The sequence below is a fragment of the Lutzomyia longipalpis genome, chromosome 2 (assembly GCF_024334085.1).
Source record: "Lutzomyia longipalpis isolate SR_M1_2022 chromosome 2, ASM2433408v1".
Lineage (NCBI taxonomy): Eukaryota > Metazoa > Arthropoda > Insecta > Diptera > Psychodidae > Lutzomyia > Lutzomyia longipalpis.
In genome coordinates, this window is record NC_074708.1 from 14,104,866 (window position 1) to 14,123,535 (window position 18,670).

General features: G+C 36.1%; 2 protein-coding genes across 3 annotated transcripts in view; both read left to right on the forward strand.

The window, feature by feature from the left end:
• LOC129790857 (uncharacterized) overlaps positions 1-18,670 on the forward strand; it is a 679,906-nt gene that overhangs the window by 50,277 nt on the left and 610,959 nt on the right. The gene's annotated exons all lie outside the window — the stretch shown is intronic.
• LOC129790870 (transcription factor Sp9-like) overlaps positions 1-18,670 on the forward strand; it is a 76,385-nt gene that overhangs the window by 1,676 nt on the left and 56,039 nt on the right. The gene's annotated exons all lie outside the window — the stretch shown is intronic.

The following is an 18,670-nucleotide window of genomic DNA, read 5'->3' on the forward strand; positions in this document are numbered from 1 at the left end:
AATAGATCCCCCGTCAAAATGTAAATGCAAGAGGGTGGGCAAGCAGAAAGGGGTTCACTGTGGCCACGATGTATTGAAAGAAAACCATCAAAAGCCATATGGTGCTCTCTTAGGGCAATTTCCAAAACCCAAAAGAGAGCTCCCGAGACATCGAGTCTTACACAAAAAATCTTAATATATAAAGCTGAAAATGTTTGTCTGTCTGTCTGTGGCACATGAACTCCTCCTAAACCGCTGGGCCGATCTTGATGAAATTTGGTATGGGGGTAGAGGGGGTCAATACGAGTTGCAAGCGCTATATGGGATTCCGCCCCAACCTCCCTTTGTAGCGCCCCCACAGAAAAACTGATTTTTCCCATTTTCTACCTGCTGAAGGGTCAGATAACGGGATTTTTTATTTTTAGAAATTTTCGGGGTACCGTATTATTCATCCCCCCTACTAATATACGCCCCCCTTTTATAGCTTAAAATGGAGTTTGCTCACACGTGATTGGGGGCTCGGGTTGACTAGTATAAATATAAAAGGAAAAAAAAGTGGCCCCTAAGTGATGGCTTTTGTGTGGTTTTCCAATTGATTGTCTCGGGGTTGCGATGTGTGAATGAAAATTCGATAATTGTCGTTAATAAAGAAACGTGCCTCTCTGGAGATCTTTAAGGGGCCAGAGGGGGTTTCCCATTCGGTGAAACAATTCATCGGCAGTACCGACGGATGAATTAAATTGCACATTGAAGAATTTTTTTTTCATATTATAAATGGCAATGAAAACACCTGCGGCTTTTATTATTTCTTGCGAAATTAAAATACAATTAGTGCAAAATTCCTTTGGACCTTTGCCACCTCTTTCTCTGTGTACTGGAGTCAGTTTTTTTCTTTCTTCCTTATTCACCCTACAAAAGGGGGAGTGTAGAAGGGATCCACAGGGAGCCCCCCTCTATATTCCTGCACCTAAATAAAATTTCCGCGCAATTCAATAAACACCTGCGCACATTTCCGCCGAATTTTGATACTCTATATAACTATGAAGCAATATGTATCGAATCAATGCGATTTGGTGTCATTTTACACATAATATAGCAATATTGTCATCCCTCTGGGATTTTTTTCCTTGAGACGCCGAGTTGTTCTCAATTGAAGGAAATTCAGGAACATTGATACATTGTATTTCCTTCCGCCCTTCGACGAGAGCCCCTTTTGTCCTCTTTGAATTTCACATTTTCAGTGATTTCATGGAGTTTTTTTTTCCTCTCCTTCTGATGGTAATAAAAATAAACTCAACAATCAGGGGATGGTGGGTGAAGGAATTGAGAGAACTTCTATAGTGATGAAGCATCCATTTAAGCTAAAATGTCGTGATTTAGGGAATCCCTCCATGGTCTTGTGGGTACATAAATTTTTTTACTGCATTTCTTGCCAAAAAAAGTCCTCGTTGTTTGTATAAAATCCTCGTAAAATGTATTAGATTGCTCAATATTTGCATGAATATGTTGTGCATCAGCAGCGACATCTCGGAAATCCTGCAAATAGAGGAGAATCGGTCGCCTAGGGGGTACTCATTCATGTCTCTTTTATTTAAAGAAACCTTTTTAAAAACAGTTTTGATGAATGAAATGATTATTTTAATCTAATTTTATTGAAACTGGTGTATTGTATTGACAAAATTCAGTTAAAAATTTTAATTTTATGGAAACTAACTCATATGTCAAGATTTTTAAGAAAAAAATGCTTCTGAAGAAGTAAGGATATTTTTTTTATTAAGATTTTCAAAAATATTCGTTCCAAACTTCCACAAACTTTTTACAAATTATTTTTCTTACAAGGATGGATAAAAATAATTTGTATTGTGTTTGTAAAGTTTTGTAATTCATTAGGCAGAAAAATAGTGAAAGAAATTTTAATATTGACAATTTTATTCCAGCATAATGACAAAATTAATTTCTAACTAATTTTTCGATAAGGAAATTAAACAGAAAAAATTCATAAGGGCTTAATTTTCTATCCTTACTAACCCCCTTTTCAGTCCTCCGCAGAAAGATTGATCCCCATCCCTTCTGGTGGATTAACTAAAGAGTGTGCCGGAGAAATGTTATTCATGTGGAAAAGTCAGTGTGTTATTTATCAATAAATATTAGAGGACGATAGAAGGGTGTGTCTGAGTTGAAGCAATAAAATTTCAATAAGTCTCAACATCTCATTCAGACGATCTCTCCCACATCTCCCCCACGTTATTCATACACATACACCTTTTGTACGCCGTTCCAGAGATGGAAATTGAAATTAAATCGACAGGTTGCGATTTCCCTGAAAAAGAGCTCGCGATTCATCAGTTGGACGTGATTCTTGTGCGCTTGAACTTTTCACATTGAAAATTATTATGCACTGCAATGTGCCTCCGAGATACCTCGTGACGATACCCATGCTCAGGTACATTTGCAGCTCATATACTGCGCTGCCATCGATAGAGCCTGACGTTGATAGTGGAAAAGGAGGTGGTTCCGTGCTAAAGAAAACAACAAATTGAAACATTTTCTTAATGCAAATGATTTCTTTTTGCACTCGAGGGGCTGGATTTTGCAACATTTTAGTTTTGAGATATAAAATAAAATCAGAGGAATTTTTGATGGGATTAAAAGCTGAAGATTCCGCTTTTCTTTACTTTTGTGGGCTTTCCTCTTTGTTGACGTTTAGCTCGTTTGATAGTTTGAAATTAATTTGAATTAAATAATTTATTTTCGGATTTTTAAAAATAATTTTTAATTATTTAAAAAACTTCAAAATGTAGTAAAAAGTGAAAGGAAACCGTCACATAGCTACCAGGCGTCTCCATTGCTTTTGAGCTATGTACCAGAGTATGATATAACCAGGCGCCTCCACTTGAATTTTTTCCTAATTTCAATTTGATTTGAAGCAAAATGTTAAAAAAAAAATCTAACCAACATTGTCATCTTAATCTCCAGCTTATTCTCAATAAAACATGAATTCCTAGAGTCTACCAGGCGTCTCCATTTTCCTTATTAAAAAGTAATGTTTTTTAAAATAAAAAAATAACCCTTTTAAAATGAGAAACGTGACGCAGGAGAGCTTTCTCAGTGCAAAAATAAGGAATTCTCTCGTTCTGGCGTGAGTTAGCATTAGAATCCAAAGTGAGAACAACATTATGCTCAGTGGTTGCACAAGATATTTTTATGTGGGCAACCGTGATGTGAAAATCACTGCAATTAGCGACTGCTAAAAAATGTGTAGTAATTTGAAATTGGACAGTTTGTAAAGTTGTTCTTGAGTTGGAATTTAACCGCGGTTATATGCTCGACAAATTGAAGCTCTTTTTCTTTTGAGCATGCAATTATCGCGTGGTTTCCATAGATGGTAGTCAAAAGGGAGGAGGCGCGAAACTTTCTGCTGAATAAATGTCTTTTCTCACTGATAATTCACTCTCTTACATAGCTCCTCAATCACGTGCACGTTAATAAAATTCCACCGCAAAGAGGCAATCCGACAGGCGCCAAAAAGATACGCGAAAGAAATTGTTTGGTAGTTCGGAAAACAACGAGGTGTTTTAGATCAAAAAAGACGGTCGGTGCTGCATTATAAGGGAATGTGTGCGATTGATTTGCTGTCAATTAGTTCAATCATTCCATAGCTGATGGATAGATTGATGTTCTCTTCAATTTCCTCCGCCATCTCGATGATGGCTTCATGTCTTCATCGCCGGGATCTCCTTTAAAGTAACATCTCTCGCGCAGTCAATGTGCGCGAGATGGTGCCAAAAGGGGGGGCTACACCGCACCCGCGCGTAATGAACAATTCAAAAATGTACGGCAGCACTTTTAATCATCCCATATAAGATAGTAAAGAGAAGATCTCATCCAATCCTCCTGGGTCAAGAGCTTGGTGCTTATTTTTTTGTTGTTGGCATGGCGATCAGCATGGAGAGATCTTTTTGGCTAGTCACACGCTGATCGGCTCTTTTTGGTATCCCAACCGCCGACCGGAGCGCGCAGAAAAGGCTCTGGGAGTGCGGGAAAAAATGCCATCACGGGAATTAATAAATGAAAAATACATTTGACTACCGTATTCTTCCACTAATTCGCCTTTCATATAATCGGGTACCTCGTACGCCGATGCCAATGTGATGGACACATGAGTCCACCTACCGATGGATAAGGTTTCTCCTCACCGTCTTCTCTCTTGTGCCTTTCTATACTTCTTCCCATATGCAAAATAGAATTATCATCGTGACGGGCATAATTTACAAAACACTGAAATGTTGACTTGGGTGTTGCTCCGCTCACTGGATCAATGAGCCCTCGTACCGAGGGGTTCATCATTCTCAGAATGGGATGTCCCGGTGACACTGCCACTCTGACACCGATACTTCTTTTTTCCCCCGAAACACTTCTGTGTTTGCAAAACAATCCCCGCAAAAGTGTGGGTTGCTTTCGGGGGAGGTTCTCGTGGTTCATCACAAAACACTTGGCATTTCTCATTGACACGTTGACAAGTACTGCAAAAGGATGTCTTTTTGTATGCTAAAAAAAATCATGCAGTTTATGTGCCAAAGTATGTGGCGTCGATTACTAATAACATTTCCTCGAAAAAGTTTTTAGAATCATGCATAGTTTTACGAACACATGAAAGGAAAATTATTTTAGTAAAAAACGTTCTTGATATATTGGTATTAATAATATAAAATTACTTTAAAAAATATTATAAAACATTTTTACAAGTTAATCAAAACTTTTGTGATTTTTTTTCAATAATTAAAGTTAATTTGAGCTTGAATTTGAACTCTTTTGCTCTTCTAGATTTTTAATTTTTGAATATCCTCAGAAAACATTGCTAGAGCAAAACGACTTTCCGTATTCCTTCTAACGTTTGATGTTTCATTTTTAACGTTAAAAATGTTTTCAAAAATTGTCATATAATTTCTAACCAGGATTATAATGTCCTTTTGATTAAAGTTTACAAAAAAATATATAATCTTGTACGTGATTTTTTTTAATTTTTCTTTCATTTCTTTAAACATCATGAGAGCAAAAAAATTAATGAAGTCCAAGTTTTTCTTTTTTGTAGGTAGGTACATCCTTTCAACCCAACTTCCTTAACTTTTTTTGGTTAATTATATTCAATCATCTGTTAAGGATTAAAAATTATTGAATCATAAATTATTATGCTTAATATTTAACAATTAAATATTAAAAAAAAATTCTTTATAAAGTCTTCAAAAGATCAAATTGTAGGCGGCATTAGAGCTTCCTATTCAGTATGTGCTTCTCTGTTCAGAACTTTAACACCTTCTGGATTGCTACTCATCCACCAACAGCACGGCATTTAAGTGTATGTATCGAACAAAAAGCATAAAGTAGGAGATCCTCCCTGAAAATCCACATAAAAATTGTGGTCAAGAGCTCCCCATTTTAAGAAATGTATAGACACCGCGGTTTTTTGTCTGGGAGTCCCTCAATTTTGGATATTACGTTAAAAGACTGATTGGATGCACCAATTAAGTGTCGGAATGTTTGAATTATAAATTTAACGGTAAGTTAAATTAAGTGTTGAGGAAAAATTGATGCCCGTGAATGGGTTTCGGTGAGGGCAAGAAGAAAAGAGCTAAGAAATCTATCGATTGATTTCGATGGAGGCGCCATAATTTTTTACTCATTTCACTTTTTTTTCTCTCTCCCTCTTGGGATGATGCATCACAAGATCGAATGAAAAAAAAAAAACAGGGGTAATGATGATGGTAAACTTTCTTCAATATTATGTTGATTTTTTGGCCCAGGCTCTTGTGCGGCGTTCGGAATCTTTTCCACAAAAATGTGATAACAATCCCAGCATTATGATGGTCATCATAGCCATTATATTCGTATAATTTCATGAGTGTGCTCAGTGCGGTGTATTGATGATGGATACAAAAGGGGTATCTCCTTTTTTTTGCTACAATACACCATCCACTCTCCATCAGCATATTATTCCTCGGCGCGTCTTTTCTCTCATGTTATATACCTTTATGGCCGGGCGAAGATTGTGTGTGGTGCACAGTTGTTGAGATAAATGTTGCAATTTTTCACCGATCACCCGACACACTGTGTGTGCTCTGAGGCCGTTCTCTTACAATAAATAACTCATTCGTTTTATTCCATTTGACATATAAAACTTGACCAATTTTCCTGTCACATCGCCTTGTTTTATGCCTCTCTGACTTTAATTCCTTTAGCTGCATTTTCTATCAATATCCGAACACAAACGTCCTCGAGGGAGGCCGTTTAGTGTGATTTTCGTTGACGAAAAAATTCCCCAAAAGCCACATCACTTAAATTCTCTTGCAATACGTGCTTTCCTCAGACACATAGCATGAGAATCTCATGGGACATTTTGAAAGGAAAATTATCAAAATTCCACGAAAGATCACGTGTCGAAATGAAGAACGAGAGAATCTTCCATTTACACTCAGAAAAATTCATGCAGCGTGGTAGAGGCGTTGTACTTGTTATACCTTATGACATACAGCGCCACCTAGGATGGTGTTAGATTTTTTAAAAAAAATCTGCCTGTTCAATTAATGAACTTTTGAAGCTAAAATATGTACGTCATCGCCATTGGCTTGAACCGTCTATCTTTATACCTTCTTAAGATTTCTTTCCTCGAGCGGGGTAAGTTGATTCAACTTCATAACCTTAAATACAGAATGAAAACCTCACATACTTTCAATTCATCTTAAAGTTTCAATACTGCAATCAGAATAGCATTAAAATTTCTAGAAAGAATGAATTAAAAATCTCACTTAAAGTTAGATAGAGAAGATTATATTTGGTCAGGCTAAATAAGACTAACTTTGATTAATAAGGTTAAATTCTTAGATATTAGGTTAGTTTAATCTAACTTTTGATTTCTCTGGATATTGCGCCTAGTAAATAGACATAAATAAAAAGAATCAAGCAGGTTTTAAGAAAAAAAAGTTAAGCTCAGTTAGATTTTTTACGTCTTCGGTTACAATTATAGATTAAGTTAGGTTATGAAAAAATCCCTACTTCATTGAACTAATTTTCTTCTAGAGTTTAATCACATATTTGTCGAGAAAATCTATAAAAAAAACTTTATTTGTTTAATAAAAAAAAAAACGATTTATTCTAAAAATCTTATTAACCACAGAAGAATAGAATAAAATTTTCTTTAATTTCTCTGAGTGTATTCTTAGCATACATTTTGCAGGCAAATGAAAAGAATAAACGCAAAAGAGTATGTTTCTCTTGTCGGAAAGTAAATACCACACGGCATTGGCAGTGGAAAAATCTGCATGGCAAAGTTATGCAGAACTTGCCAGGCCAATTAGTAAGTCACAGTATCACTTAATTGTTTGATTTATTGAAATAAAATGCACTGTCAAGGGATATTTGATATGTAGAGCTGCAAATACACCTCTTTTTGGCTTTGCTTTGCATATTTTTTTTCTTCTCAACCCAACCATGTACTGTTTATAGTGCAAAGAATTCCCATAAATAATCGATTTCATGTGCGAAATTAAACAATTTTCCCATCATGCCGGCTCAACATCAAACTCACGGCAATACCACGTTTAAATACGCGGGCATGGGTGCAATTTGTGGGGTTTCTGCTGCGATGACCGATTTGACGTGATTTGGAATTTTATGAGGCATATCAGTCGATCATTAATCTGTTGGCGGTTCAACTTGATAGTTTTTCTTGTATAATATTGTAATATTCTCATTCGGGACCTTGGTGGTGCTGCTCTTTTTTTTCTATTCCCGTCTGCCTGCGCTGTACCAAAAGACATTAAAGACAGAATTAAAGAGATCCCCCCGCGGGAGTTGTGTGAGTTAGGTGGATGAAAAAAAGACGTCTCACCGTGGACATGAAAACACATAGATGGGGTTCTTTTTTTGCTCATATGCGAGATGCATAGCAAAAGGAATATAATGTTGGTGGACAAAAACGAGGAATCACGAGAAATTGTGCTGAGAGAAGGGGGGATATAGCATATCCTTGGGCATTTTCTAATAACATCAAAATATTGAGCTCATAAAAAATGCCGTGTTCTTTAGGGGAGAATGGGGTACCTTTGATGTTTTTTGGGTTCATTTTTGGGGTTTGTGGAAATTATTATTTCTTTAATATTTTCAGAGGTTTGGGAAGCTGGAGGAGAAAATTTGTGAAAAAGAAGACTATTTCTTAATTTTATTAATAATTTGAAAAATAGAGTTTAATGTTTTATAATAGAAAAAGATTTTTGAGACTTGCGATTTTTATAATTTCAATTTCAAAAATTATAAAAGAATTCATCAAATTAATTTAAAATCATAATAATTTAAGTTTATACAACAAAAAAAATGTGGAACTTGTAAAATTTTTAAAACTTGTTGCATTTCGAAGTAAAAAAAATATTTTTAAGTTTTTCAGTTTTTATTAAGTTCTTGAGAAAATTCTTAATTTGTAATATTTTATCTATTTTAAAGCATATTTGTAATAAGAAAAAGAGTTTTTATCATGTCCTGAGAATTTTTAATTGCTTATTATTTTTAGTATTTATGCAATAAAACAATAGTCAATTCAGTCAAAGAATTTTATCTTATAAAAATTCAGATTTTAAATCAATTTCAATACATGTAAGACGGTTCGGAAAATCGCTTTGTTACACTGGTTACACTTTAGCTTTGGAAACTTGGATCTTAACCCAGAATAAAGGACATGATTTTGCTAGAAACAGCACAAGTTGGTCAAGTCAATTTTTATTTTTTTTCCTAAGTTTGTTTAATCCACCACCTTTCCCCAAACTCTCCTAATGCTTTATTTTGGTCACTTTTCAATCTCATCTCATCCTCACGCGTACTTGGAAGAATTTTGTTCAATCTTCTTTTTTTTTTGCTTTTGGTGTGGCTTGATCGTTTTTTTTTTTGGGTGTAAGATCACATAAAGGCGGAAGATCACGTAAAGATGAGTCCATGAAATTTGGATGAGGTCTGATGAAAAACCATCAAAAAATGCCCCCTTACAGGGTGTTTCGATGATCATGTCATGATGAAAAACAAGACACTGGCGATCACGATATTTTCTCTTTGGCAAACCCTTCCTGGTTATTTGCATATTTTTCTTCGTTTTTTTTGTGGGTTTTTAAATAATAATAAAAAGAGGAATTGGATGAAGGTGTGTGCCATGTACCCAGTGGTTGAGGTACAATGGCCTCTAATGATGATGATTACAATATTTTACACGTTCGCGGAATATATTAAAGGATGTCGACACATATTTTCGGTGTTGGTGAATCCCTTTCGAAATGACTATCATTAAATGGGCGAAATCATTCCTGGGTGAACTGAGAATATAGGGATCCATACGCGATGGATTTTATAGTACAACAGAGATCGCGCAATGCCAAATCCATCCAAAAGAGAAAAAAAAGACTTCTACGCTAGTACCAAAAGAAAACAATGTGAGGATCGCGAGGTGTGATGAAATCATTGTACGAGTAATTTTGAGTTCTGTAAACAGAAATTAAGTGTTGGGTATGTGCAATTTGGATTGGCATTGCTTCGGGTGTAATCCAATAAATCACAAGCGATTAATCATGAGTGTAATTTGCCTCTTACCTTGTCCAGGTGCTATTTTTTTGCACTCCACCATCGCTGGATTTTAGATGGAAATTGTGTGTGGCTGTTTGAAAAAGACATGAAAGGCACAAAAGTTGGTTTTTTTTGTACATACAACAGGTAATAGACTAAAAGTGGTTCGTAATTTGTGCGCGTCTTCTCATTTTCAAATTGCACATATAGCAAAAATTGATGCTCCGCATTTGCAATCGTGCATGGGGCCATTTGGATGTTGTCTCGGATGATAATAAATTTAAGTGATTTCTAATTCGAAAATAACATAAAGACGCACATTACACCGTGGTGGCCATCAATTCTTGTTATTTTGACACCTGTTTTGTGCCCAGGCGCCCACAACAATCGAAGATGATCATCAACGGATTTCTTCATCTTTTGCTCACTTGATGGTGGAAAAAAAAACGACCAGAGAGATGTGTGTGGAGGTACATAAACTTCTCGCCCCGGAGAAAATGTGGTTCAACCCGGAGACCGTAACAAAAGTCATCTTGCGAGTGCTATGTATGTTGGGTGAGAAAGTGTAATTAGATTCATGGGTTCTTTCATCTCTTCCCAATTTTTTCGGGAGATTCTGTATGGCATTCATTTTTGGGCACGTCAGGAGAGTGTTTTGGGTATCGTTTGAAAGTTGCCGAACACTGGCGCCAACGCTCAAGTCTTTTGTCCATTTCATTGTTCGCCTCTTGCCAAGACACATCAACACCGGCCAAAATGGATCTACAGGGAGTGAGAAAATACCGTGAACTTTCGTGAGATGGAAATTCATTAAGAAGGAGTCAGGGGCAAGTCTCAGAAAAAAAGTGATCTAATATTGAGAATTTAATATTTTAGAAGACTTTTTCATCAAGGGGTTCATAACTCTATGCTCTTCACTCGGTTGTGGAGATATAATTTGGTGTTAGACAGCGTCAGAGGGTCCGTCCGGCAGATGCGTGGGTCTTGATTAGAGTTTGGTGAGAAGGAAGCTAGCTTTTTGCAAAAAAAAAAAATCAAGAGAATCTTCATTTCTAATTTTCTCTTTCAAAAATCTTTCACAGGACGCATGAAGGATCAATGAAAAATATAAAAAAAAATTAATTTATTAATAAAGAAAATAGATTAAATCAACCCTTTTTTGCCATCAAACTGACCGAGATATCCCTTTGATAATCACCAATATAATATTCAATAATCACGCTCAAAACTAATGATGTCACATTGTTGAGGCGAGCCCAACACCATCATCCCAATGACACATGATCCCAATTAAATCATTTAAGGACTCTGAAATGGCATTCCGAATATATATGGCCAATTCCACCCACGTGATTACCCTTTAATTCTCACATCTTGAATGCCATTTGATTGCGAATATCTCAATTGAAAACACAATCACTTTGAACTCACCCTCGATGGGCGCAATAATTTGACTTCATTGCCCTAATAATGTGAGGATTCTCGTGTCCCTCCAGCCCCAGTTCTTGTTGTATGTATATTTATTTAAGAGATGCGAATTTGAGCTCATATAGCTCTGTTGCTTAATGGTTGGGATTTTATTTCAAACCCTGTCAATGACTTTTTTTTCAGTCAAAAAGCACCAAAGAGAATAAACCCGAAAATGTAGCAAATTTTAAAGGGGGTGTGTAATTGAGGGATTTGATGGCCATTTGAGGCAGGAGACCTTATAATCTCATCCGGAAATTCTATTATACACGGAAAGAAAAAGAAGAAATATTTATGGTTCTATTTTAGGGTAAATTGAACGAAATAATCAAAAAAAAAAAAAGAAACGGAAATGTGTTTTTATTTTTTTTAAATATTAATTAGGACCTCTTAGTTTTATATTTTTAAAATATCACTGGCCTAATATTTAATTTCCAATTTCTGTTTTTCTTTTCAAAGATTCTTCCAAAAATGAGATTAAATTAAATAATTTCCATGACATGGAAAAAACGGAAAGTCTCTGCTTTTCCACGAATTAATACCCTTTCCTTTTGTCAGGGAAAATCTCTAATTTCAATAGAAATTTCCCTTGGTGCTCTGACACCCTCTTAATTTTCCAACATCCTCCCACAACCCCTTCGTCATCCTTATGTACACCTTCGAACCCCGACACGTGACTCTCCGGGAGGAAAATTATCATTAGCTCCTCACTGTTCCAGCACAGTGTCTCGTTGCGCCCAGAGATTTGCGAAGAAGGATGCGCCCACCCCTTTTGAAATCCCTGTGAAATGGAAATGAGCTTTTGGTCACACGGGGGAGTGGAATTTGAAATAATGGGAGAAATTAGGGGAAGAAGAGGCCCAAATGGGCGCCCGAGGCGGCATTCATTGATTTGAGGTCTGCCGGAAACGATTAAAATGTCCAAAAATTCATTCACAATCTATCTCTCTTTTTTTCTGGGATTCATTGGCACCCAAAAACCACACGGCTGGAAGAAAAAGGCGAGATGGGTCCCCATTTATCATAATAGGAGAAGAAAGACACATAATATGGTTTCTGGTGGAAGGTATATATATACATAGATATGTGTATGATGGAAAATGTTATAAGAAAGCCGTATAGGTTTGAAAATGAGAGATCCAAATAGGATAGATTGAGTCCAAAGTGGAACAGAGCTTGAGAGACCTCATTTGTAAAAATCCATCATAAATTTTTTGGCACAACACAAAAAGATCCTCCGACAGCCAATTCACAATTTTTTCTCGGACCAACGCCAAAAGGAGGGTGAGCGAGAGTGAATGATGTTTAGAATTGGAGGGATATGTGGTTGAAAAAAAAGCGACTTATGATCAATAGTTTTTTTTCTACTTCACTTTTTAACTCTGAAATGAAGTGAAAAAAAATTACTCTGTGGACCATCAAGAAGATGAGTATCTTTTCTTTTTTTTCCGTGTGTGTGCGTATGCTTTAAAGACAAACAGATATAATTTCCCGAAGAGGTTTCGAAATAGATTCGAAAAACAACTTTTATATTAATGAATGATTTGCTCGCCTCGATCTGCGCGCGGCACAGTGTGTCCCAAAGAGATTCTCTCGCATGGTGATCCTCAAATACGGACACGCTGACCATGGGCTCGCGGGAGACGGCGTAGATCCAATGTAGTGTGTATACCTGTGCCTTGAGGTCGTAGAATGACTCTGGGCTTTGTGGATATCTCCAAAAACTTTCAACTCGTACCGTATAATTACAAATTGTGCGCCGCGCATCAGACTTTTGTATATAATTCCCATATTATGCCCCAATGTTCTCAACATCTCCAACCGACCCAGGGACGTCACGTGTTGGCCATTCTCGCGCGGATTGAGCCCACGATACTGGTGGAGGAAGATCACACACACAGAAGGGTGTAGATGGGAGCGGGAATTAAGGGAGATTTGTGCACACAATGTCTAGACAAAATTCTCGCGATTTCTCATCCAGAGTGGGTGTGTTTCCCTCACTAATTGTTTATGGATTCTTTTAACCCCCGAAATTCCTTCTCATAAGCTCATCTGTGGGAAATTCTCTCTTTAAAATCCCTTGTCCATCAGCACCAGTCCTCCAGCCCTCCAATCTGAAGTCCTTCCCCTCCCTATGGGCCGTTAAGAATGCCCAAAGAACACAAGGGGACACCAATTAGCCGCGAGTCTTATGGACATCGCTGTTAGCATCATATAATGCAAATTCTCTCACAGAGCACAGTGGCGGCAATAACTCATGTAAATTATTTTAATGAAATTGCTTAATAATGATCATTACTGAATATACCTGCGATAATTTCTCAATGGTATTTTATTGATATTTAAGTACGTGCCAAGAGATATGGGTACCATTTCACGCCACTTTAACCATTTCCTTTCAATTTACTCTCGCAGATATAATATTAGGAAAACTTTTAGGAAATTTAAACTTATCCATCACAGTCAATTTACGAGACTTCTCACAATGGAATTGAATAAAATAGAAATCATAGTTAAAACTTATAGAGAGAGAGAGGATTTTGATGGGCTTAAGTAGAATAGAATTTCCTTTTCCTAATTTTCAAGAATCAAACTACACCTATATAATTATTCGGTTGATTAGAGAACGATTATCTCAACCTTGGAACCCTAATAATTAAAGCAAAAGAATGTTCATGAAAAGTTTTATTTCATTTTCCATAATTAGTCCTGTTGGGAAATTAAAGTTAGTAAATTACTTGGAATACAACAGATTATGTTTCCTAGAAAGAAAAATCAATAAAAAGGATTTGTTTTCAAACGAATTTTATAACCATTTAGAACGACCTTTTGACGTCAATAAGACGACGTTACAATTTTATTTTTTTTTCATTATTTTAAAAAAGTTATTTTAATTTTTTAATTAAATAAAAAAATTTTTTTTAAATTATTTTTTTTTATTCATAAAGCATCTGCAAAGGTGATGTTGCGTCAATGATTATTTGGCAAAGGATTTTTATGTTATGTATTAAGAGGGCTAAAAAGCAAAGTGGTGACGTCACTGTTTGATTTTTTGGGACGATCTTTAGCGCATTTTCTCATTGAATCTCAGTGAAAAATGGAAAGTCTCCTAGACTGTTTCTTATTCATTTCTTTTAAGTTTTATACTAGATTATGAGATTTTCTCATACTAAATCGGGTAATCTCCTTTAAAGACAGGAAAATTAATTTGTTGTTAACCGAGTTAAAAAAATATATTATTAATTAAAATTGACATCTTCCGAATCATGCTTTGGGCTGTTGTACGTCCCACCCAGTGCATAGTTTAAATAAAAAAAAATCAGCAAAGTTAGTAAAGATAAAATGTTTCTTGGTGTTGGGGAAAATGTGCAAAATCTCAATAAATCACACCGTTAATTTTTGCGTCATACACACTTGCTTACCTCGCCCGTGTCGAAGATCGCGATCTTATGCTATTAAATTCTATTCTTTATGGAAAAGAAGTGCTAAAGAGCGGTGAGTCATAAACCTTGCCACGCAGCATCAAGGTGACAGTCGATGCAGGTTTAATAGTTTTGCCGGTGTGCAAAAATTATTGTATAGTTAGGTATAAAATAAAGTAAAGTGGAATGAGATTAGGAGAGTCATAGGAAACAAAAGAAAAGGACGCCTTGGGCAACACTGAAGCACATTAAATTGATCGCAATCGTGATGTGAATTGAAGATAAAGTTCCCCCCGAAATTCGATTAAAATCGCTCAGGTTGCTGTAAAAATTTAATCGATTTCCATCGTGGCCTTCATGTTTAGGTATACCCTTTACCTACCTATGTATATAATGTATATAGATAAGTTGGCTTTTCCGCTGCCAATGGGGTTCTGCGCGATGGCCTTCGATTGGGGGCACATTATTAAATTGAATTGTTTCCATGAGCAACGCTATATGGTGCGGTATTTACATGGGGCATATCATCTAACACCTGATTGCACCTGATCGATCGTAAGCCCTTCCTCTCCCTCTTCGCGGTGCGCGCCCTTCATTTCCAGGTGATCTTCGGGTGCGATTGAGAGCAATGAGGAACCTGACACGCCACCGTGCTCATGATATGCCCTTCTATGGTTGCCCACTTTGTGCAATATTTCATTATATCGTCATTATTATTATTATTAACAATTTTCTATCGCGATCAACAAGATGTTACTCAAAGTTCACGGCAGAAGCAATCGTGATCCTCATTGTTCACCGCTCTGGGTTTTCTTGGGTGCCACAAGTGTGCGCCCCATGTGTGCAGTATTATTTTTCGCATAAAAGCAAAGTGGCAGTCTCATAGAATGTAATTTTGTGATTCAAGTGCCCTCAATTATTCCCAATAATGGACACAAAAAGGCAATACCACGAGGGGGGAGGGAGAGGAGAAGGAGATCACCGGCAAAGTCGTCAGCGCAGAGGAAAATGGAGTGATCTTTTATCAACGCCATCCCCATACATAGCAATCGCGATGCAAACACGGGCCCATGCGGTGATTGGTGGTATAAGAATGCTTTTCGCGGCCACGGATAAGATCGCACCGTAATGAGATCATGTGTTTGGAATTAATTCGATCATCATCGGGAATGTTTTCTCATTAAATGTGGAAATTGTCTTTCGCGCAAAATGCGTTCGAGAAATTATTCTTGCGATTAATTCTCAAGAAATGATTTTCAATTAAAACCATCGCGATGGTGAATCAAAACGGAACAATTTTACGCACCGCCATGCTCTTTCACTTTACCCCACCTCGTGGTATCAGTACATATCGAAAACCCATTAAAGATTCTTTCACTTGTGGCCTGTGGAGCACTCCTCCGGTTCCATCGCCCCAGCCATTATTAAATAATGAAAACATTAGCGCCTGGGTGTTTTGTCGTGGTTCGAAAGATAAAGGAACAAGGGGGCTGTTATCTGTGGAAAAATTGTGTCTTGTACACGCTCATACTACAAAGAATTGTGATCAAGAATTAAATCTTTTCTTTTTCAAGATCAAAAGTAACGAAATATTTTTAAAAGTTCAAAAAAAATATAAGAGTTATTCGAAACAAATCAGAATTTCAAGAATCTTTAAAATCTTTCGCGAATAATTGAAGCATAGAAACAATGAAACATTTGCTCAGAATGTTTCAATAAAGATGTTTCCGATCAAAATTTATTGTTTGTGTAATTTTAAAGCATACCCAGAATAAATATCATGACAAAAAGACCGAATATTTCAATGTTTTATGTGCTTGTTTATTGGCTAAAGTGCTGAATATCTAATACTTTAAAAATAAAAAGATGTAAAAATATGAAACATATAGAAGTTTGCACAATAAACGATTTCCGATTCCCTTAAATGCAAAAGAAGCTTCTCACAATACCTAGAAAGATGCAATTGACTTAGAAATTCTTTAGCGATACTTCAGTGAAACATGAGAAATCTAGAAATTATGCTCAAAACATAAGAATTTAAAAATTCGTTTTACGAAATATCTAAAAACCAGAAAATCGATCCTCAAAACGTTAGAAATTTTAAAATAGAATAACGAAGCATTTGTATCTTGAAAATTATTCTATATAGAATAGAATCGAGTTTTCAGACGAATTTAATGAAACAGGAAATAGCATAACACAGAATATTGACACAGATAATGTCCCCTTAGGAAGAGTCACAGAGAGTTCTGCGGAGAGTGTTTGGAATGAGTGAAACTCTACGAACAACACAGAATAATAAAATATGGTGTACAAAAAGTAATTAATTAATTAAAATTATATACGCGCTGCAGAAATTAATTACAGGGAGTGCAATTTTATAGCTGATGAAAGCCAACAACAAAATGTCTGGCCTTTTTTCATCATCATCATTGTAATAAAATTCCCGGAATTTGATGTTACATGGCAAATATTTCTCTGTTTTTTTTTTCTCCTCACTAAATGGGGTGTACGCAGATATATATTTTTACCACTATTGCAATCACTCTGCTATTCTTTTACTCTTGTTTTTCCTTTTAATTTTATCACGGGAATGCTGGGAGTTGCATTTAATGAAATTAGAGGGAATTTTTCACGAGAGCAATTATCAGTTGTGGATTTTCAATGGGATCTTTTTTCATCGATTGAGTGGTTCTCTTTGACTACTAATTGGGAAGGAAAAATCGTTGAACTTGTGCTGGAATGGCTGGAATATTTTTACAAGAAATGATTGAAAAGTAATTTATTTATACTTTTTATTTTTAGGGCGTCCTGAAATTTAAAGGTTAATGCGTTTAATTTTATTAGTCCGAAATAACTACCTTTAATTTTGCTTTATGCGTATAGGTATACTGAGTCGATTATTATTTTACGTTTCCGTGTAACAAATTAAATTGCAAGAGTTGTTTAAAAAAAATCAAGAAAGGATATAAAACGAATTGCGTCTGACCGACATTTGAGCATAAAAGAAAATCCTTTCAGGCGAGAAAATTTACATTTTATTGCAAAAATCCCGTAAAAGGAAGCAAGATCAGCAAAATTTCTCGTATTCTCCTCCTGAATAAATATATGCCAGGGAATTTGGTTGCCTGTCACTTTTGTATTCAACCACCTCCCACATGAATCCTTTGAATTCTCTGTGAATTCAGGGCAGATCTCAAGACGTGGATAGATTGTGGTGTTGTGTTATGCAATGTAAGTAGCGAATCGATGGGTTTTCTCTCCCCGTACACAGCACACACACAATTCGAGGGATGCTCACTGTATATAGAACACCCCTCGATGGATGTACTTATCTTGAGCTGCTCCCTCCCACCCCCCAAATGCGACGGGAGCAGGGTGGCAAAACGTGAATGGTGCTCCTTCGTAGAGAGGAAAAGCTAACCCCGAGTGGGTGCACTCAAGGTGATTTATGGATGCGACACGCCTACACAGGGTTTACAGAAATTGTATTGGGACTCATTTGTATGTTCCAGATGCCGAGGATGGGGCGATGGCACGGGGGGAAGAATTCACGTGGGGAGCGTGCGCGGGGGGTGGGATATCGAGAAAAGCTCTCCCCCACACAGAGTGAATTGTTGTTGCCATGTGTATTATGGGGGTGATATTTGATATCTCAGCGAGAAGTGGGCCAAAAATATTCATCCACCCACTTTTTCTCTTTTCACAAAGTATAGAGGTACTTAATATCCAGAGTTGAGGGAGAAATGGTGCGTCAAAAAGGTTTTGAAATATTTTTTTTAGTGATTTACCTTTGCAAAATATTCTTTTTCTATGAGAAAATAAAAGAATTTAAGAAAGAAAGATTTTAACCCTTTAAGGAACATTGTGTCATACACTGATCGAAACGAAAAGGTTATATTTTTCTTAAATTTAAGTCAGTTTAATTATTTTTATAAGATTGAATGTATTAAGCATTCTTAAAATTATTAAAAAATAAATATTCAGGAAACGAACCGAAAATTCAACAACTTTTCAATTGAATTAGCAGTTATTAACAAATTACTTTTAATTGAAAATTAAAGGTGAGTATGTAGAGTCCTCAGGAAAGCCCTATTACCAATTTATTAAGAATTTTTACTATAAAATATTTAATTTCTCGCAAAACACTGATAAATGGTCTAATTCTAAATTGAATTGAATTTTCTGGGAAACATTCTACATAG